Source organism: Pinus tabuliformis, chromosome 9 (genome assembly GCF_031772625.1).
Source record: "Pinus tabuliformis cultivar Carrire ecotype Pingquan chromosome 9, CPIR1, whole genome shotgun sequence".
Lineage (NCBI taxonomy): Eukaryota > Viridiplantae > Streptophyta > Pinopsida > Pinales > Pinaceae > Pinus > Pinus tabuliformis.
This window is the reverse complement of record NC_142307.1, coordinates 1,052,150,966-1,052,173,310: the sequence shown is the minus strand read 5'-3', so window position 1 is coordinate 1,052,173,310 and position 22,345 is coordinate 1,052,150,966. Positions and strand designations below refer to the sequence as shown.

At 40.6% G+C, this 22,345-nt stretch overlaps 1 protein-coding gene across 3 annotated transcripts in view; it reads left to right on the top strand.

Annotated features, from left to right (window-relative positions):
- LOC149152303 (kinesin-like protein KIN-UB) overlaps positions 1 to 22,345 on the top strand; it is a 515,820-nt gene that overhangs the window by 27,391 nt on the left and 466,084 nt on the right. The window lies entirely within an intron of this gene.

The following is a 22,345-nucleotide window of genomic DNA, read 5'->3' as shown; positions in this document are numbered from 1 at the left end:
CAGTCTTACGCTGCCTCAGCCTTCCCTATCAGCGTAATAAGTCTCATATTCCAGTTTAACTGCAAGCCTTTCTCGCAGACATCATCTCTGCTTCCCTTGCGTAGCTGCTTCCTGCGGCTCTTTCTCCCCAACGCCCGCCTACCTGCACGGAGAAAAGAAAAACGCTGAGTTTCTCTGCCCGTCCAGCACGTCAGCCTGCATTTCAAAATTTCATTGCTGCCGTCTGAGTCTGCTATCACCGCCGTCCAGAGGCATTATACACAGGCCAGTGGCCCTCACATCGTTTCCCCTCAGCACGTACCCTGCAAAACTCACGTGCTGTGTGGACTGAGTTTCATAGTCCCTCTCCGCCATTTTCCCGCTGCCCACTGTTCGATTTTCCATCTCTGAAATCTGATGCTGCATTTTCCCACCGTCAAGCAGGATCAACATCAAACTCTCCGTCGATTTCATCTGCACGAGGTGACAAATTCTTCTCAGGTTTGTATGTTGACGAGTTAAGGTCAGCGTGCCTGTGATTTTTTGGGATTACGTTTCTTTTCTTTATTTTTTTTGTATGCGTTTCATTTACAGGGTAAGAATAGGCTCACGTATCTTTTAGTTTAGGTTCAGGTTTCTTTAAATAAAAATATATACATATATAAAAAAAATAAAATAAAGGAAAGGGGTTTCACATTTTTTAGATTTCTAAAAGTCTTAATCTTTAGTTTTATTTAGTTTTAGCTATATTTTGGTTTAGCTTTGTTTCTTTTATTTTAATTTAGGATTTATAATTTCTTTTGTTTTGTTTTCATTTAAAAAAAGAAAAAAAAAACTATATAAAATTTCATTTGCTTTAAAATTTAGTTTTGTTAGGTTTGAGAATTTAATTTAGATTTGATTTAAATTAGATTTTAATTTTAGTTTAAAATAAAAATCATAAAAAATATAAAATATAAAAAACATAACAAAATTCTTTTTTTATTAGACTTTAGATTTTTTTTTTTTTTCTTAGTTTAGTGTTAGAATAGATTAAATAGGATTTTATCTTTAGGTTTCAAGTTTTAAGTTAAAAAAAAAATAAAAAATTTGGAAGTATTTTGCCACTTTGAATCTTAGCCCAGGAATCTGTTACTTTTTATCTCTTTCGCTGAGGCTAAATTTTTTGATGTGGGGTTAATGTTTATCATTTTTCATGTGGTCAGATATGCTTGAATGATCATTTAAAGATTAGCTATATGAATGTGATCTCTAGTTAACTTTTGAAATTGCGTGTTTGTTTAAAGCATTTATCTTTCGAAATTTTTTAAAACACTGGAATATCGTTATTGAGCTTTAATCGCTGAATCATTATAAGAACATTGTGGTTTTACTGGATATCTTGCATCGTTCAAGTTATTTGATGATAAATGATTGCTGTACATGGTTTACATCTCTGCAACATCTAGTAAATAATCGTTTAAACATCAAACCCATAAGGCACTGGTCCGTTAAATTAATAAAATCAATTAAGTACTGATTCCCTTTCGTGTCTCCCAACCCAACTGGTTTACAGTTGGTCATCCATTTCCCTATAGGGTCTACCCCCCTTAGCCGTGGGAGACAGGCTTAAACGGAGAGATCGGGGATCAGAGTGACAGCCCCTGGTCTGAGCGTTGTCGTGACAATCTGTGCGACAACATTTTTGGCGCCGTTGCCGGGGAGAGAGTTTTTTTTGTCTTTGGTTTATTCGACATTCATCTTCTCATTTCTCATCATTCTCTCATCTTTCTCATCTCACGTTTGAGCTGGCAGATTCAACATTTTTTGGCGTCATCTCATCTTTTATGCCATTCATTAGCCTGTCAAACGGCCAACATTCTTTGGCGTGTTTTGATCTTTTCATCATCTTATCTTTCGTCATATCAGCAACTTCTCTTCGATTTGTTTCTTGTTTGGGTGGCGACTCCATTTTCTTATTTTTCCCAGACAAGAAACCTCCCTCATATCTACTTGTTGGTTGCTTTTTGGATCTTAGAATTAGATTCATTGTTCAAGTGGCGACTCCACTTCTTTCATCTCTTAATTTTCTTGAGCAGAAATCTCTTTCTATCATCCATTTGATCCCTTATTATTCATCATGGATTATTCATTTAAACCATGTCATTTTACTGATAATCTCCATGATTTTCCGAAAGAGGCCATTTCTAAGTTATTTAAGTTCTCAGGTGGTGATTCGGTCGCTGTTAGACATCATTTAGACAGGTTTACTTGTGTAATGATCATATATTGTAGACTTCCTCAATATAATCATGAAGATGTCAAGATGCGTCTATTTGTCCATTCTTTAAAGGGTGATGCTTTGAACTGGTTTAATAGTTGTCCTGAAGATTCCTTCACTTCTTTGCAAGACATTGTCGATGCTTTTAAAGATATATATGGTGATCCAGATAGCTCGCCTTGTGCCCCTAAAATTGTGCAACAAAATGATAGTAATCTTGTAAAAGGTCCAGCTGTCCAAGAAAATTCTTCATATTAGAATGTGCCATTCACTTGTACCATTGCAGATCATAAGCAAATTATACAAGATCTATTGCTACTGATAAGAAATATGGAGATAAATCAAACTAATTACGCCAATGATGTGAGAACTTTATGCACTCACCTGGAAAAGCGTAATAGGGAGATGGAGATCATGCAAAATCAACATAGTAAGGAAATTGAAGCCATGAAGATTAATCATGACATAGAAATCAGTTTTATGCAAAGCAAGATGTTAGGCTTAGAGGAAAATATGACGACCATGCAAGCAAATCATAAGAAAGAGATAAACTCTATGCAGCATTGCTTGATGACCATGGAAGAAGACCATGCCAGGGAAATCAGTGCTATAAGGGTTGAACACTCTAGTCAGATAGACGCCATTAAAATACAGTTTCAGAAATTTCAATAGCAGTCGGAAGATGAAGGAAACCAGGAAGAATCAATAGATCAAGAGCCTTCTCATCCGCTGCAACAAGCTCCATCTTACTATGAGGGGGTCATTGGTTCGATTGAAAGATGGTTAATTGAAGGTGATCCAGATAGAATTAAAAATGATAAAGATTAGATGCAGGATAAAGAAAGACATGTCACGCATATCTTACATACTTCATCTGATAACTTTGAAGCAGAAAGTTCCATGTCATCAGTGATGCAGCTTGCCAGGAAGAAAAAGTGCAAAAGAAAGAGAATGAGAAGAAGATTTGATGCATCAGACAGCCGCGAGCAGCTTGATTTTCGGATAGAAAAAAGTCCTACCATATGTAGAATTGGACATGGCACATCCGACAAGCAGCCGACAGATTTGCCTGAAAGCAGGCAAATGCTCAGTATACACTATATTGAACACATCTGATGCCATGGGGCATCCTTTGTATTGTATTTCTAACCCTACTCCTTGTCATTTCAGCACTTTCATTTCTGTTTTAGGATTAGATTTGCTTTTCTAGATTAGTTAATAAATGAAGAGCTTATATCTTTCCTATGCTTAATTTTATATGATGATTTTTGGATGGACGCTACTTATGTTTTGTTGTGTACTCTGGATTCTCACGTTCCTACAATGCAACAACATGTCCCCAAGTAGAGGCAGATGTTGACCACTACCGGTCAACTACCCATAGTAGTACACCCCCTTTTCTTTGCAAAAAGGGTAGCGCTTGATCGACATGTCCGTGCCATTCTACAGTCATCGATAGCTTGATCAATTTATGTTGTAAACCCAGTCTGCATGTATAAATTGTAAATAATCTTAGCAGATATGAGTCATGTATGTAAATTGCCTAGGTGGACCTAATTTTCTAAGTGATAATCTACGTTCCGGAAGGTTTTTCGTCTCACCGATCCATAATCGGCAGAGTTTTCCTTCAGCCTAACCCCAAAGCCAGAATGGATTTTGTCACTAGAATCTTAGGAGAATCCTAGTGTGTTAATCTGCTAGATTATAGTTGTGTTGCAGAACTGGGTGGTTTATGAGGGTCTGTGTCAAATGGGTTCTCCCCCTTGAGACGTAAAGTTGTAAAAGTCATGATTTAGAGTGTCTTGAGGGTTAGAAAATGTTTTTAATCCCCTCATAAGTCCTAAGTCTTAGGTCCTAGGTGATTTTTCCAAAGGCTAAGTTCGAGGATCCATTTAAAAAAAAATAAAAAAAAAATTGAAAAATAAAAAAATAAAAAAATAAAATAAAGTAAAAACTTAAAAAATAATAAAATAATAATATTTTGAGTAAATAAATGCAGAATTTCAATTTTTTAATGCATTAAAAAAATCGACGGATGAGATTAAGAGATATCTTGATCCTCATCGATGGTCAAGATCATTTTGACATGGATCACTCGAACTAGCTGTTGGGAATTTTTCCTTTAAATAGGGTGTTAGGGGTCATTTGACACCAGAGATTGGATCTGAGAGTCTGGTGCTAAAGAAAGCTCTCTTGTAGTCATTTTTTTGTGCAATAAAGAAGACTTTGGGGTTAAAAATCTTGCTGGTGTTACTCTTCTGAAAATGTTGTAAGATTGTTTTATTTTTTTCCGCATAATTTTATTTTCAGCCATTAATGATAGCTTAATGAAGATTGATCTAGGCACAGGTATCTTGTCTGATCTTTAGGGTTTGAATGATAGTTTAGATTCTGAAATATAGTGGCAGGTATCTCCATTTGATCGGGGTTTTACTATTGTTTTTTCCTTCTATATTGATGGTTGATTTTAAGCTGTGTAGGAAATCCCTTTTTCAGATTACCGGGCGTTAGGGGAAGTTCTCGGCTGAACCAGCCAACTCCCGGGTTGTGTTTTCTGAAAGAGCCCAGCCAGTTCTTGGTCCCGGGCTTATCATTCGAAATATTTTTATGACGCATGCAGGGTTTTCTGAAGCATTTTACATTAAAATTAAATTCTGATAATATTACTGTGATTACTGACAAATCTGGCTATTTTAGAGCCTGCAAATTGTAAATACTGTAAATTTCTTGTTGGGTCTAGGGTTTTAGCTCCATTTTTTGCATATACTTTCTGGATTTTGTTTTCCATTTGCAGGTCTGAGACAAAATTCTTGTGGAAAATTAAATTTTGCAGGGTCCCCATTTTGCTGTACAAGGGTTTCGAAATATCGGTCATATTCAGATCTGAGGTTTCATTATTTGCAGGAAAAGAATTTTGTTTTGAAGTGGTTTTCTCCACAATCAATGCACGTTATTGCATCCCCTTTCTAGTTTCTGTTGTAGCTGCCTTCATCATTTCCGATCATTCGGCGACCATCATCGTACCACCCTCATCCTTCCCCTTTGCCTCCTCGCTGTCATCCTTGCAGCCTTACGCTGCCTCAGCCTTCCCTATCAGCGTAATAAGCCTCATATTCCAATTTAACAACAAGCCTTTCCCGCAGACATCATCTCTGCTTCCCTTGCGTAGCTGCTTCCTGTGGCTCTTTCTCCCCAACTCCTGCCTACCTTCACGGAGAAAAGAAAAACGTTGAGTTTCTCTGCCCGTCCAGCACGTCGGTTTCCAGCCTGCATTTCAAAATTTCATTGCTGCCATCTGAGTCTGCTATCACCGCCGTCTAGAGGCATTATACACAGGCCAGTGGCCCTCACATCGTTTCCCCTCAGCGCGGACCCTGCAAAACTCACGTGCTGTGTGGACTGAGTTTCATAGTCCCTCTCCGCCATTTTCCCACTGCCCACTGTTCGATTTTCCATCTCTGAAATCCGATGCTGCATTTCCCCGCCGTCAAGCAGGATCAACATCAAACTCTCCGTCGATTTCATCTGCACGAGGTGGTAAATTCTTCTCAGGTTTGTATGTTGACGAGTTAAGGTCAGCGTGCCTGTGATTTTTTGGGATTACGTTTCTTTTCTTTATTTTTTTTGTATGCGTTTCATTTACATGGTAAGAATAGGCTCACGTATCTTTTAGTTTAGGTTTAGGTTTCTTTTTATATATATATATATATAAAATTTCATTTGCTTTAAAATTTAGTTTTGTTAGGTTTGAGACTTTAATTTAGATTTGATTTAAATTAGATTTTATTTTTAGTTTTAAAAAAAAATCATAAAAAATATAAAATATAAAAAACATAAAAAAATTCTTTTTTATTAGACTTTAGATTTAATTTTTTCTTTTCTTAGTTTAGTGTTAGAATAGATTAAATAGGATTTTATCTTTAGGTTTCAAGTTTTAAGTTTAAAAAAAAAAAAAATTAGAAATATTTTGCCACTTTGAATCTTAGCCCAGGAATCTGTTACTTTTTATCTCTTTCGCTGAGGCTAAATGTTTTGATGTGGGGTTAATGTTTATCATTTTTCATGTGGTCAGATATGCTTGAATGATCATTTAAAGATTAGCTATATGAATGTGATCTGTGGTTAACTTTTGAAATTGCGTGTTTGTTTAAAGCATTTATCTTTCGAAATTTTTTAAAACACTGGAATATCGTTATTGAGCTTTAATCGCTGAATCATTATAAGAACATTGTGGTTTTACTGGATATCTTGAATCGTTCAAGTTATTTGATGATAAATGATTGTTGTACATGGTTCACATCTCTGCAACATCTAGTAAATAATCGTTGAAACATCAAACCCATAAGGCACTGGTTCGTTAAATTAATAAAATCAATTAAGTTTTGGTTCCCTTTCGTGTCTCCCAACCCAACTGGTTTACAGTTGGTCATCCATTTCCCTATAGGGTCTACCCCCCTTAGCCGCGGGAGACAGGCTTAAACGGAGAGATCGGGGATCAGAGTGACAGCCCCTGGTCTGAGCGTTGTCGTGACAATCTGTGTGACAACAGGCTCTACATCAAATCCAGGGATTTGTGCAAGGTGATACTTCAATCTATAAACCCCCCTTAACATATGATGCCCACACAATTTGCAACTCAAGTTTATTCTAGCAAACCCTCCATTAAGTTCACCAAATTCCCACAGGGGGTCCAATTTCTTTGACATGTTTGTAACTTGGTTTTTTTTGTTTACTTTTTTCTTTGGGTTATACTTCCTTGGTGGTTCACGGTTACCTTTGGTCATTAGGTAGCTGCTACGTCCACAGTAAATCTGGGTAGATCGACCCCGAAGGGGGATCACATCCCCGAGGCCTATGTACTGACTTGACCCCAAAGGCTTTAAGGTAGAATCGACCTTGTGACCTTCCGTATAGCAAGGCACTGCTTTGACTGATTGAGCTAACCCTTGGGGTTCTTTGTAACTTGGTTGAACTCTTGACTCTTGAGTTTTAATGTAAGATGAAGTTTGAACTTTGAAGTTGAATGGTGAACCTATGGCACAATAAGAATTGCAAGTTACAAAAAAAAAATTAAATTATATACATGAGTAACATGACACAACACATTGAATTTTTGACAATTTAACAAACAAAAAAAACCTCAACTCAATCCAAAATGAATTCTCTCCACTCTATGCAACAAAAATGAAAAAAAGCACCATCAAATCAACTCAAAAATCTTTGATAAACAATGGGTTATAGAAACCCAAGCAAAAACAAAAAAAGCCAAAACAAAACACATAAATTTGGTGCCCATACCTGGAAACCACGGTTTGCCGGAGAAATTTGATCCTCCTCTTGAACTCTCAATCCACCAGGGTTTTTCTCCTCAGCTCCCAATCCACCAAGGTTTTTCTCCTAGGTCACTCCCAATCGACGCCGCTGCCGCTATCTGCTCAAATGAAATAAAAAAAGTTGTTTTTTGGCTTATAAAACCCGCTGTTCGTAGGCCCCACGATAAGTTCAGTTTGAATCGCGATTATTTCAAGTTATCGCGATTTTTTCGCGATTTCTTGCGAAAAAAATTAACTTAAAAATCGGGTGATAATATCGCCAAACTCAAAAAATCGCGATTTTATGATATTATCGCGATTATATCGTGATTTTCGCAACACTGACTAAAATCCCCACCCATTACCTACATACATAGAAAGAGGTCAATTGCAATCTTGATGAGATGGTGTCATGTCCCTTCCTAAATCATTTTGGAACAAGATTAAATTTTGTATTATGGGGCCAATTTTGGAGTTAGTGAACCCCATTCGATTTTATTAGGAGATTAGACTTAGGAGCAGATGTTTGTTTTGTAGTTAAGTTACACATGGGGGCCACCCTCACTAGGGAATTACGCACTCCCTAGTTCGATTTGCATGGAGGGGGTTAACTTTTGCATGATGTTGGTTAAGTGAGGGCCCACGATGGAGGACGAAATGGATGGACAAGTGCTCCACGATAACTATATAAGGAAAGCAACTCTCCTTTTCTCATGGATCATTGGAGTATATTGATTTCTCTTTGGTTCCTCGAGTTGCTTAGCTGAGTCATTGGTTGTTTAGCACGAGTTCTTCAAGCGAAGAGCTCATCCTTTCTTCGAGGGACTTCAAGTGCCACCCTAGGAAGGTTTTCTTTATTTCTTTAGGAGGAGGATCACATTGTGATTTCCAGCGGTAGCATTTCCTTCCTAGAGGTGTGTATTACTAGAGGATGCAGTGGAGAGGAGGTTGAGTTTGTTGGTTGTGCTTAGCAGTGGAGATTTGATGTGAGATTTTCCGGAGAGGAGGCTAGGGAGTATTGTCAGCATTTGGGAGCTGATTGAGCTTCTAGCTTATTAGTGTGACTTTCGCACTACCTGGGCCAGTGCAGAGGCAGTGTTGGGAGCTCATTTGGTGGGTAGAGTATCATTCCTTGAGGTTGAGCTTTGCCGCGAAGGTTAGAGGAGATATTTGGAGTGGTGTTTTCTTCCCTTTCAGAGCTTGGAGGAGGACTTTGTGGCCATTCCTTGCAGGCCGTATTTCTAGAGTTGTTTGGAGGGCGTGGGCCATAGAGGAGGTCGAATTTGGGAGGTTGGATTCAGGCCAAACCCTTTTTGGGTTTTTGTGGGTTTTGGCCAAGGAGCTTGTGGCTGAAGTTTCATCATTTTTTGAGCATTGGAGATGGGGTTCCTTGTAGCTCCTTTCCAGCCAGCAGTTGTAGTTACTAGGAGACAGCATAAAGCATTAGAGGAGCAGTTACTGTCCTACAGTGAGATTACTATTTGTCACTTGGGTTCTGTCAAGCTTGCCCTTGAGGCATGTCTAGCTGCATTTTCCACACTATTGTACTTGCTCCATTCCATTAATAAAATGGCTTAGTTGGTTCTCATTTTTGTTGTTTATTGAGTATTTTCTGATCGTTTAATTTTCCTGTGGATGAATCACATTGGATTTTGTATATCACTGTTTGTTTAAGTTTGGAACATTACAGTGGTATTAGAGCTTAGATTCTGGCTCAGCCGTGGGGAAACTTTTCTATGAGTGTGGAAGACCGGCATAATATTACTTATAGAAGACAGAGGTACCAGAGAGGGAAAGGGAGTTGGAAATTACTCTAGACACAGAGGATCATGGGAAGACTGCAGTAGCAGAAGATATGGGTGAGCCCAAAAGCAGGGAAGAGATGGCCTTCGATAGCTTCTTGAAGGTTTTGAGCAATGTTGTGAAAATCGCGATCGGGATTAAATCGGCGCGGGGAATGAATCGGAAAAAATCGGGAAAAAATCATTTGGTACAAAAATATTCATTTTATTTCAATTTTTTGTAATATCTAAACTATCTACAACAGAAAATAAATACATTGACACATAAATATGATAAAAAAACTAATATATAAGATGTTTAATATAATTTCTAGCGCTAAAATCACACATAACATTGAATTATGTCTTGAATAGTAAGTCCTGACTCCTGAGTCCCAACTCAGCCTCAAAATATCAACAAAAAATATGATAATGTATTTCATCATGTCATAATGTCATATATAATAAAATAAAAGTCTAATCCTATTGATTTCCTCTGCCCCTCTTGCGAGAAAATTCCACAGCTTTCCCTTTCCCTCTAGATGTAGATGTTGGTGCCCGTGTTGGTGGAAATGGCAGTGGAGTCTGATGTGCTCTAGAAGCTGAAGAACTAGAAGTAGGAGTTATAGGAGGTAGACCACGTCCTCTACTGGTGGCAGTGGTAGCCCGGGCAGGCGGTGTCACCTCCTCCTCCTGTTCCTCCTCCTCCTCCTCCTCCACCTGCTCCTCGTCCTGCTCCTGCTCCTCCTCCCCCTCCACTACATCCTGCACTAACCAATCATTAGCAGAATCCATGAGAGGCCTCTCGACCTCAACCCTCCATGCAGCAGTGGTGTCAATCCCATCCAATGAGATGGCATCCACATCAGGTGTCCTCTCAAGTTGCCTCACCCACAATCGAAGATTGTAGTAGACGTAGACCATGTCATTAAGTCGCTGGGACTCCAACCTATACAAAGATCATGAAATAATAATTAATAATTATAAAAAAAATATTTTTTAATGAATTCAAAAATTTATTTGGAAATTTGCAATATTTTAAATGTTTAAGTGTTAACCTGTTGCGCTTCTTGTTGTGTATTTTTTCAAATACACTCCAGTTGCGCTCACATCCTGAGGAGCTGCATGTTTGGCTGAGGATGCGAATGGAAAGCTTTTGCAGAAGGGGTACCTTGCCACCATACATTTTCCACCATGCATCTACAACAAAATTACAAATAAAATTTTAAATAAACATATGAAAAAAATGGAATTTGAAGAGACAATGAAATTTGAAACAAAGTTACAAACTAAAAAATACCTGGCATTTTAATCATCCTATCAGTGATAGCCATCTCAAAGCCAAATGTGCCACCTGCCATCTTATATGTCTCAATTTGTTTAGAGATCTCTATACATTGTTCTGGAGATCGCACCATCTTCTGGACACAGGATAAAAATCCATCCATGATCTCAGCATCAAAATCAAACCCACATGCATAAGAAAATTCAGGGTTCAGGAAAATCCCAGCAGCATGAATGGAACGATGGAGTGTGTTGTTCCATCGCTCATCAATCACTCCCCATAGGAGTTGTTTCTGAAACCCATCATCTCCTTTATCATCATAGTAGGCCCGAATGGCTTCTTTGGCCCTGTCCATGTCTTCATACAAATAGCCCATTGCGGGCTTCTCACCATCAACCAACCGAAGAACCTTTACCAAAGGTTCAGTAACGGCGCACACCTCCTGCACTCCCGCCCGAAGTCTTCCTGGTATGAAACTAGTCTGCATACAGCCTCTTCTTTTGGTTTGCGGCTCATTGACAAAGCACGCCACTCCTCTGAAAGAAACATTCTCTTCACATCCCACATAGAATTCAAGAGGGATTGAAGAGATATGAAACTCGTGGCAAACCGTGTAATGGCGGGGCGCACCAACTCTTTGTTGTTGGTGAATCTTCTCATCAAGCTAAGCACAAATGTATGATTATATATAAATTTTGTAATGCTTTTTGATGAGTCAACAATATCTTTGACAAAGGGAATTTTCCCTATGTCCTCTGACATCAAATCAATACAATGGGCAGCACAAGGTGTCCAAAATAAAGTAGGATGCCTCTCCATAAGCATTCTACCAGCAGCAACATAATTTGTAGCATTGTCCGTTATGACTTGGACAACATGTTGTTCACCCACCTCCAAAATAAACACATCCAGCAAATCACATAAAGTTCATGCATCTTTGATTTGTGCAGATGCATCAACAGATTTGATAAACATAGTCCCATTGGGACAACTAACCAAGAAGTTTATAAGGGTTCTCCCCTTTTGGTTAGAACAACCATCTGACATAACAATGCATCCTGTTTGTGCCCATGATGCCCTAAAATCCTCCAATCTTTGGGTGCAGTCACGCTTTTCATTTTGAAGAATCTGTCCTTTGAAATCATGATAAGAAGGGATTTTGTACCCTGGGCCAACACTGGCAATAGCATCAACAGTAGGTTGGAAAAATGGATTATTCCTTACAACGTTGAAAGGAATATCACTCAAGAGGAGAAATTTTGCCATCAACCTGTGAACTTGTTCTTTATCAGTTCTTTTTAGCATTGAACCGATAGATGGCTGTGAAGCAGGTGTGGTTCGAGGAACAAAAAATGGTGATGCAGCTACCGGATTGACTGATGTTGCAGTAGAACGAGTGCCACTTGGCCCACTTCCTTCAACTGACCTTTTTAGTTGCCTTTTGAGTTCTTCTTTGGCCTCTCTAGTCTGCTCTAATTCTTCCAATGCTCTCATGGCTTTTTGGATAAGTTCAACATTTGTATTTATACAGGGCCCCACATTATGTCCAGGGATTTGTGCAAGGTGAAACTTCAACCTGTACACCCCTCCGTACATCTCCTTTCCACACAACTTGCAACTCAAGTTTTGTCTATCATTCGGAGCACGAGGTACAACATATTCCCAGAAAGAATCCAATTTCCTTGGCATGTTTGTTTTTGAAGTTTTGAACTTTGAAGTTGCAAACTTGAAGTCTTGAATGGTGTTTTGGTGCAGTTGTGAACCTATGGGAAAATAACTTAATAAGGATTAGGATTACAATTTAATATTTACAAAATTACAAGTTACAAATTTACAAATTACAATTTAGTATTTTAATTTTTAATTTTTACATTGATGATTGAATGAAAATTCAAGTTACCCATAACCCAACCTAAAACAACTATTCCAAAGTTCAAAGTTTCAAACACAAATTACCCAACCATTCCAAACCCAAGTTACCCAACCAAATGGCAAAAACAATGAAAAATTAAAAAACATAAACAATGTTTAAAAAAAATGAAAAAAAAAAAATTGGTTCCCATAGTCATACCAAGTTACCCAACCCAAAACAATGAAGAAATACAAAAAATTCTTTAAAAACAATGAAAACAAAAGAAAAATGGTGCCGATACCAAGTTTCCCAACCAAAAACAATGAAAAACATACAAAAACAATGTTTGTAAACAATGAAAACAAAAAAAAATTAATCCTCATACTGTTTCTATGGAGAAATCGGTGGTCTCCTCTTGATTTTCTCCTCTAAGCACTTAGATTTGGCTGAAAACCCTCTTCAGCTTGGTCTCCAACAGCTCCTCCTCACTCCGCGCGCGCGACTGTCCAAATGAGCAAATGAAAAACCAAATTTTTTTTTTATAAAATCATGCTGTCCCGACCCCCCACGGTTTTTTCTTAAAAAATCGGCAAAAAAAAATTACCGCGATTTTTTCGTATAAAAATCGCGATTTGATCGGCAAAAAATAAAAATCCCGATTTGATCGCGATTTTCACAACACTGGTTTTGAGTGATTTGGTGAAGGGGCAGAAGGAGATGTTGGACGAGATCAAAATGTAGAATCGGGAGCGAAGCACTCATCGAGAGTTCGTAGTTGGAGAGACTACAAGGGCCTCTCAATAGTTCGATCACCTTTCACCCACTATGCAGCAACCATACTTGAGTGAGCCAACTCAAGCTACTTTACCGTCTTTCACACCTTTGGCGCAAGGAGAGACTGGTGGAGGTGAGGATCCATTGTTGATGGGGGAGCATTTCCGGGAGTGGCAGTCCATGGGAGCAGACTTCAGAGAGGCTCTGAACTTCAGAGATTTTTGCAAGCTCAAGCAGAATGAGAAGGGGAAAGGTTATGGTACGCAGAACTATGAGCTACATCGTTCTATTGGGAAAATGTATTTCCCTACATATGATGGAACTTCCAAGTGCACAACACATGCTTGGGTAGAGAAGTTGGACACATACTTCCAGCTGAATCGGATGACAGAGGTAGAGGCCATCAAGATGGCCACATTGCACCTGGAGGGGGAGGCACACGATTGGTGGTTTCATGGTTTGTCCACTCTGGGGCATGCCAATGTGACCTCCTATGAGGACTTCACACAGAGAGTAGTGGAGCGCTTTGATCGGAAGGATCCAGAGGCTCACTTCAGGGAGTTGACCCAGCTTCGACAGACAGGGCATCTAGAATATTATATCTCGGAGTTTTTGAAGGTCTCAGTCATGGTGCCCGATTTGTCAGATGCCAGGAGAGTATACACATTTGTAGAGGGGTTGACAGAGCCATTGCGGGGACTAGTGAAGTCTCGCAAACCATCTACTCTTCTGGAGGCAATATCTTGCACTTGGGATTTGCAGGGGGCCATCCCCAAGGCTTGAGCTCCATTTCTTGCATGCACTCCCTACCCTCAAAAGGGGAGTGATACTAGATCACCCACAACGTAGAGAGAAGCGCAAGGGCGTGGTCAGTTGGATGACGAGACTAGGAGAGACCTCAGGAGGAGGAAGTTGTGTTTTACATGCCGAGAGCCTTGGGCACTTGGTAATCGGTGCACAGCAGGCAAGGCCCATTACATCGAGGTCTTCTCAGATAGTGATCAAGAGGATGATGAGGAGTTGGAGTTTGGTGGCGGAGATAGCGAGGATCCAGCAGGGAGAGGACCACCACCACCACCACCCTAGGGAGGAGCATCTTTTGCACCAGCATGAAGGGTCCTAGCTTCTTTGTGCGGGATTCCGAAATTTTTGACTATGAGGATCAGAGGTACGGTGCAGGGGCAACATGTCTCAATCTTGGAAGATAGTGGGGCCACCCACAATTTTATTGATGCTCAGTGATCCGGATCTTGGGGGGAGGCCCCCAAGATCTAAAAGATTGAAATGGATCTTGTGGGGGAGGTCCCCAAGATCTGAAGAATTGCAATGCTAGAAAGAAAATGACAGAACACACAGCAAGTAAAACCACAATGATTTTTTTTTTAATTAAAATGGAGAATAATTGTAAGAGCTACATTGTGGCGAACAAACTGTCCTTTTACAAAATGCGACTTGTTACTGATAATATTTTTCAGTTACAATACCACGGGTCAATTCCATGGGTGAATGAATACCATGGGTGGATGTCACAATACCATGGGTTAATTCCATGGGTGGATGCACAATACCATGGGTGAATGAATACCATGGGTGGATGTCACAATACCATGGACAAATACCATGGGTGGATGTCACTTACAATACCATGGGTGGATAAATACCATGAGTGGATGCCACTTACAATACCATGGGTAAATTCCATGGGTGGATGAATAACATGGGTGGATGAATACCATGGGTTGATGCCATTTTCCATTTGCATCATTCCTCCCTCCTTAAGAAGCAATGGTCCCCATTGCGTGAAGTTCCCTCCTGCGAAGCCTTTGTTGAATATGAAGAGCCACTCAAGAGAAGGGTTTTATGTGGTTAACACATAACTATGATGAACGAAGATTCGAGGATAGAGATACCCTGTAATGCTTGTGACCAACTATGATACTGACAGTGTGCGACCTAGTAAATGCACTTCGATGAAGTGTGGGTTTGTGGATGACCCATAACCATGATGAATGAAGATCTGAGGATAGAGATACCCTGTAATGCTTGTGACCAACTGTGATATTGACAGTGTGCGGCTTAGCAAATGGACTTCAATGAAGTGTGGGTTTGTGGATGACCCATAACCATGACAAATAAAGATCCGATAGAGATACCATGTAATGCTTGTGACCAACTATGATACTAACAGTGTGCGGCCTAGAGGAGGGCATCACCACCATAGAGTTTGAGGGGTTTTTAGTCCTAATACCAGGAGACAGGACTATGCAGTGCACTCGATATGTTCCCGCTCTGACAGTGACTATGGGGAACTATTCGATGACAGACCACTTTTTCGTGGTGGATGTATTGGACACCAATGTGGTGCTGGGTGTCCAATGGTTGTATTCCCTTGGTCGGGTTACCACTGATTGGAAACAGTTGGTGATGGAGTTTGCTGGACCGGATGGCAAGCTAGTGGTTCTTAGGGGCATGCATTCGTACCCCCCTCAGATAGTTTTGGCCCACCGGATGGAGGCCGATTTGAGGCATGGAGACATAGCATGGGTAGTAGAGCTGAGGATTTTAGAGGTTGGGGGAAAGACTACACAACCACATCCAGACATACAGGGAGTATTGGATAGATATCCGGTAGTTTTTGGAGATATGCCGGGGCAACCACTAGACAGGGGATTTGAGCACAATATAGAGTTGGAACAAGATTAAATTTTGCATTATGGGCCAACATTGGATTCAGTGGATGCCATTCGATTTTATTAGGAGATTAGACTTAGGAGAAGATTTTTGTTTTGTAGTTAAGTTACACATGGGGGCCACCCTTACTAGGGAATTACATGTGAAAATTCTATCACTGCAACAACTGATTTATTTTCCCTACTTATTTCTTGATGAGTTATTTATGAAAATCCTTCAGTAAACATTAAAATAAATTATGTTGTAGATATCACATCATAATACAGGAACAAACACATGCACAAGAATTAACACATCGACACAAATATTTTGGACAATCAGTCCTCGGAAAAACCTGTGCAGCAAGGGAGAATTTTATTATTCAGCAATTCTTCAGTGCAACTGGGTGCCTAACTGGCTTACCCAACAGAGAGAAAATTCTTCAGCACTTCCCCCAGTCTCAACGTCAGCCTAAATGACCTTTGCGTAGCTCCCAGACCCTCTGCGTTAGCGCCTGCCTGTCTGTGTCAGTGCTGTGCCTTTGTGTCACACCCGCAGACCCTCCAGTGACTGCGTAGTCTGTAGCCTCTGCGTCTGCTTGAGAGGCTCTACGTCTGCCTCTCCAACCTCTGCGCTGTTCCCCTGGTGCTGTTCCTGACTCTCTGTTCCGTACTTGCTGCCTCTTGCTGCTCCCCAGACCAATAGTTCGAATTTCTCAGCTAACCCCACTCCAGAAATTGAACTGACTGGTCTCCCTCAGTGTGTTCTCCAACTGACCCTCAAGCTACTACTTATACTTTTCTTGTTGGTCCTCCAATGACCGAGATTAAATCTCTAATCAACAACTAAGATTAGATTTGGCTTGATCCATGACTTTTGGAACCTTCTAACTCAGTTTTATATTACTACTCATTAATATTTTATTTTTCCTAAGTTTAGACTTAGGAACTCCATTAAAAATACTAATTATTTTAATATCTCCCAAACTGGTTAGAATCTGGCCAAACCATTTCTGGGTCTTGGAGATCTCATGTGCTTTAGCCTCTCCACCAATTTTCATTGCTATAGCACATCCGATGCTACCCAAAATCAACATTCCCTCTTAGCAAGGATTGTGCTCTCGTAATACTCCACACTGAGCATTACTCTGATCATGCGGCATTGGTACCTATGCTGATGCTAAGCCTCCCCGCTGAACATCCTCTACACTGCTGCATCTTTTACTGCTACATCCTGTCCTGCTGCCCATGGCTCTATCACTGCCACTGCTACATTTGTACTGCAGCTCCCTCTGCATCCGTGCTGCTACTGGTCCATCTTCCCAACACTGCATCTACACTGCAAACTCCTTCTCATCATGTTGCATCGTGCTACTGCTGACTGCTATTGCACTGCAACATCATATCCATTTCTGCTACTGAAATGGATTCTTTATCATCCCCATCTTCTCCTTGAAATAATCAAACTTGGTTCTTTCAAGGGCCTTGGTAAGGATGTTTGCCACCTGTTCTCCTGTAGGAGTGTAGCTCAACTGTACAATTCCTTGTTGGACACAGTCTTTGATAAAGTGACACCGGATATCAATATGCTTTGACTGATCTTGAAACACTGGATTCTCAGAGAGCTTGATGCAATTCTGATTATCACACATGATCCTGGTTGCCTCCATCTTTCTTCTGAATAGGTTCACAAGTAGTTTTCTAAGCCATATGTCCTCGCACGAAGATGTGCTTGCGGCCATGTATTCTGCCTCAGTTGAGCTCAGAGCCATGTATTTTTGTTTTCTACTGCACTAGGAAGTCATTCCCAATCCAATGTTGAAATAGTACCCAGAGGTACTTTTCCGATCCACTGAACTTCCTGCCCAATCTGCATCAGTAAACCCACTCAATTTGATATCCTTACCCCTTGTGTACAAGAGTCCATAATCTATTGTTCCCTGTAAATACCTGAGAACATGTTTGGTTGCTGCCTAGTGTGCCCTCTTTAGCTCCACCATGAAATGATTAAGAGTGTTGACAGTGTAGCAAATGTCTATCCTAGTATTGACCAAATACATCAGGGACCCAATGAGCTGCCTGTATAAGGTGGGATCAACATCTTTGTCTTCTGATGTATCAATCTTCTTCCAGTTGGTTATCAGTGGAGTAGCCATGGGTCAACAGTCCTCCATCTTGAATCTCTTCAGGATTTCTGTAGCATATCTCCCTTGCCTAAGGAAGATCTCCCCCTTTTGCTGCCAAACTTCCAAGCCCAGGAAATAATGCATTCGTCCCAAATCCTTCATGTCGAACTCCGTGGCTAAATTCTTCTTGCTGTCCCCTATGAGCTTGGATGATACTGTCAGGAAGAGATCATCCACTTATAATACTAAGATTATAGGTTCATTCTCTACAACCAGATAGTAGAGATTGGGATCTGTGTCACTCTTGATAAATCCCATTTCCTGCAAGTAGCCATCTATTCGCCCATACCACGCTTTAGGTGCCTGTTTCAGTCCATACAAGGCTTTCTTCAATCTGCATACATGAGACTTCTTCTCATGTGTCTCAAAGCCCTCTGGTTGTTCAACGTATACCTCTTCTTCTATCACACCATTCATAAATGCCATTTTGACATCCATCTGATGAATCTCCCACCCCATTTGTGTTGCAAGAGATATCATGGTTCTAATAGATGTGGGGCGAATGTCTCTTCATAGTCAATTCCTTCCTTCTGAGCATACCCCTTAGCCACAAACCTGGCTTTGTATTTCTCAACACTGTTGTCTGCAACGTATTTGATCTTGTAGATCCATCTCGAACCTACCACTGATTTGTCTTAAGGCCTTGGCACTACCTCCCAGACATTGTTCACCATTATGGAGTTGTACTCTACCATCGCATTTAGCCAAACCTGATGTTGAGTTGGCTCCTGAAAACTGGCAGGCTCCCCATCCTGAGCTACTAATGCCTGATATCTATTTGGCTGTTTTTTCTCCCTCTTATTGTTCCTTGGCGCACTGATGAACTCTGCATCTCACAGAATATGACGAAGTTCCCTACTCGTTCTTCCTCTGCTAGCAGGTGCTTTTGTTAGTTACTCACCTTGTGGTTTTTCCTGACCCAAGGAAGAATTCTTTTCTTTCGTTGGTTGAAGAGGTTTGACCAACGGTTCCGCTTTAGACTGCTCCTTGGAAGGCATTTCTCAATATTTTCTGAAAGCCTTGTCTTCCATGAACTTCACATCTCGTCGAACTACTACCTTCCTGCTCCCTAAAAGATAGATTCTGTATGCCTTAGCATTCTCGCTATATCCCACTAGATATCCTTTCTCTGCAGTTTGATCCAGCTTCTTCCTATTTTCCTCGGGTATGCGGCAATATGTTAAGCTCCCAAGTATCGTGAAATGACTGACTTCAGGCATCTTCCCTGTGAAGACTTTCTCTGGAGCAATCTTGCCCAATGCCCGATGAGGAGTTTTATTTTGAACATAGACTGTTGTGTTGCATGCTTCTGCCCACAAGAATTTTGGCATATCTTGATCATACATCATGGCCCTAGTTGTTTCTACAATAGTCCCGTTCTTTCTTTCTGCTACTCCAATCTGCTCCGGATTGTACGGAGCTGTCCATTCTCTTCTGATGCCCTCCTTAGCGCAAAAATCAGTGAAGTCCTTATTGACATACTCTCCACCATTATCGAAGTGCAAGACATTTTTTTTCTTTCCAGTTAGATTCTCCACTAGAGCCTTGAACTCTTTGAATCAACAGAAAATCTCGTCCTTGGTTTTCAGAAAATAAATCTAAGTTTTCCTTGAGTGGTCATCAATGAAGGTAAGGAAGTACTCGGCACCACTAAGAGCTTTAGTGGAAATGGGTCCGCAAATTTCTGAGTGTATGAATCCTAGTACACTCTTGGCCTTGCTTTTACTTCTAGAAAATGTTGCCTTGGCATACTTTCCTAGAGCACATCCTCTACATACATCATCTCGTTCCTACTAAGATCCGAAACTCTTGTTACAGTGCTCTTGAGAATTCTCAGAGCCCCATGGTGCAAATGTCCATTCTCCTGTGCCATTGTTCGTTCAAATCCTTGTATCCATGACTGCTTATTAGTGCCATTGGTGATTCTAGTTGTAGTCTATACAACCTGTTACTTTTGATCCCGATCTGCACTTTCTTTTTCTAGCTTGGGTGTTTGACATATACTTTCTCCTTGATGAAGAAAACGTCATAGCCTTTGCCTTGAAGTTGTGACATGGAAAGTAAGTTCATCCCTAATCCTAGTACATGCAGCACATTGGTAGCACGGAACCGCTCTCCCGTTTCTATTTGAAAAACTATGGTACCCCTCCCTACTGGAGTACATTTTGCCTTGTTCCCCATGGTGATTTGAAAGTTCATCTTCTCCTCCCGATAATTTGAGAAACATTCTCGGATTCTCATCATATGCCAAGAGGCCCCACTGTCTATAAACCATACCTTTGATGATGCAGAGCTAGTCACACAAGCCACTTCTTCTTCTAGCCTGGAAGCCAACATAGAAAAATCGAAATCACTTTCTTTTGTGCAATTTTCTAAAAATCTGTGTGAGTCTCTTGACGTAGATGCCTTTGCATCATGGTCTCGACCCATAATTGATTTTCTCTTCCTTTTTCTGATTACTCGCTCTGATACCATGTGAAAATTCTATCACTGCAACAACTGATTTATTTTACCTACTTATTTCCCGATAAGTTATTTATGAAAATCCTTTAGTAAACATTAAAATAAATTCTGCTGCAGATATCACATCATAATACAGAAACAAACACATGCATAAGAATTAGCACATCGACACAAATATTTTGGACAATCAGTCCCCAGAAAAACCCAATGTGGGAAAACTGGTGTAGCAAGGGAGGATTTTATTATTCAACAATTCTTTAGTACAACTGGGTACATAACTGGCTTACCCAACAGAGAGAAAATTCAGTCAGCACTTCCCCCAGTCTCAGCGTCAGCCTGGATGACCTCTGTGTAGCTCCTAGACCCTCTGCGTCATCCTTGTGCCTCTCTGCGTCACCCATGCAGACACTCTAGTGACTGTGCAGTCTGCAGCCGCTGCATATGCCTGAGAGGCTCTGTGTCTGCCTCTCCAACCTCTGCGTTGTTCCCCTGGTGCTGTTCCCGACTCTCTTTTCTGTACTTGTTACCTCTTGCTGCTCTCCAGAGCACTAGTTTGGATTTGTCAGCTAAACCCGCTCCAGAAATCGAACTGACTGGTCTCCCTTAGTGTGTTCTCCAACTGACCCTCAAGCTTTTTCTTATACTTTTCCTGTTGGTCCTCCAACGACCGAGATTAAATCTCTAATCAACGACTAAGATTAGATTTGTCTTGATCCATGACTTTTGGAACCTTCTAACTCAGTTTTATATTAATACCCATTAACATTTTATTTTTCCTAATTTAGACTTAGGAACTCTATTAAAAAGATTAATTATTTTAATATCTCCCAACCGGTTAGAATTTGCCCAAATCATTTCTGGGTCTTGGAGATCCCATGTGCTTTAATGTCTCAACCAATTTCATTGCTAGAGCACATTCGATGCTACCCCAAATCAACATTACACACTTCCTAGTTCGATTTGCATGGAGGGGGTTAACTTTTGCATGATGGTGGTTAAGTGAGGGCCCACGATGGAGGGCGAAATGTAGGGAAAAGTGCTCCACGAAAACTATATAAGGAAGGTAGCTATCCTATTCTCATGGATCATTGGAGTATATCGATTTCTCTTTGGTTGCTCAAGCTGCTTAGCCGAGTCACTGGCTGTTTAGCACGAGTTCTTCAGGAAAAGAGATCACCCTTTCTTCGGGGGACTTCGAGTGCCACCCTAGGAAGGTTTTCTTCATTTCTTCAGGAGGAGGATCACATTGTGATTTCCAGCAGTAGCATTTCCTTCTAGGTGTTGCGTATTACTCGAGGATGTAGTGGAGAGGAGACCGAGTTTGTTGGTAGTGCTTAGAAGTGGAGATTTGATGTGAGATTTTCTGGAGAGGAGGCTAGGGAGTATTGTCAGAATTTGGGAGAGTTTGGGAGCTGATTGAGATTCTGGCTTAGTAGTGTGACTTTCGCACTACCTAGGCTAGTGCAGAGGCAGTGTTGGGAGCTCATTTGGTGGGTAGAGTATCAATCCTTGACGTTGAGATTTTTCGTGGAGTTTAGAGGAGATATTTGAAGTGGTGTTTGCTTCCCTTTCAAAGGTTGGAGGAGGACTTTGTGGCCATTCCTTGCAGGCCATATTTTTGGAGCTGTTTGGAGTGTGTGGGCCATAGAGGAGTTCGAATTTGAGAGGTTGGATTCAGGCCAAACCCTTTTTGGGTTTTTGTGGGTTTTGGCCAAGGAGCTTGTGGCTGAAGTTTTATCATTTTTTGAGCACCGGAGATGGGGTTTCTTGCAGCTCCTTTCCAG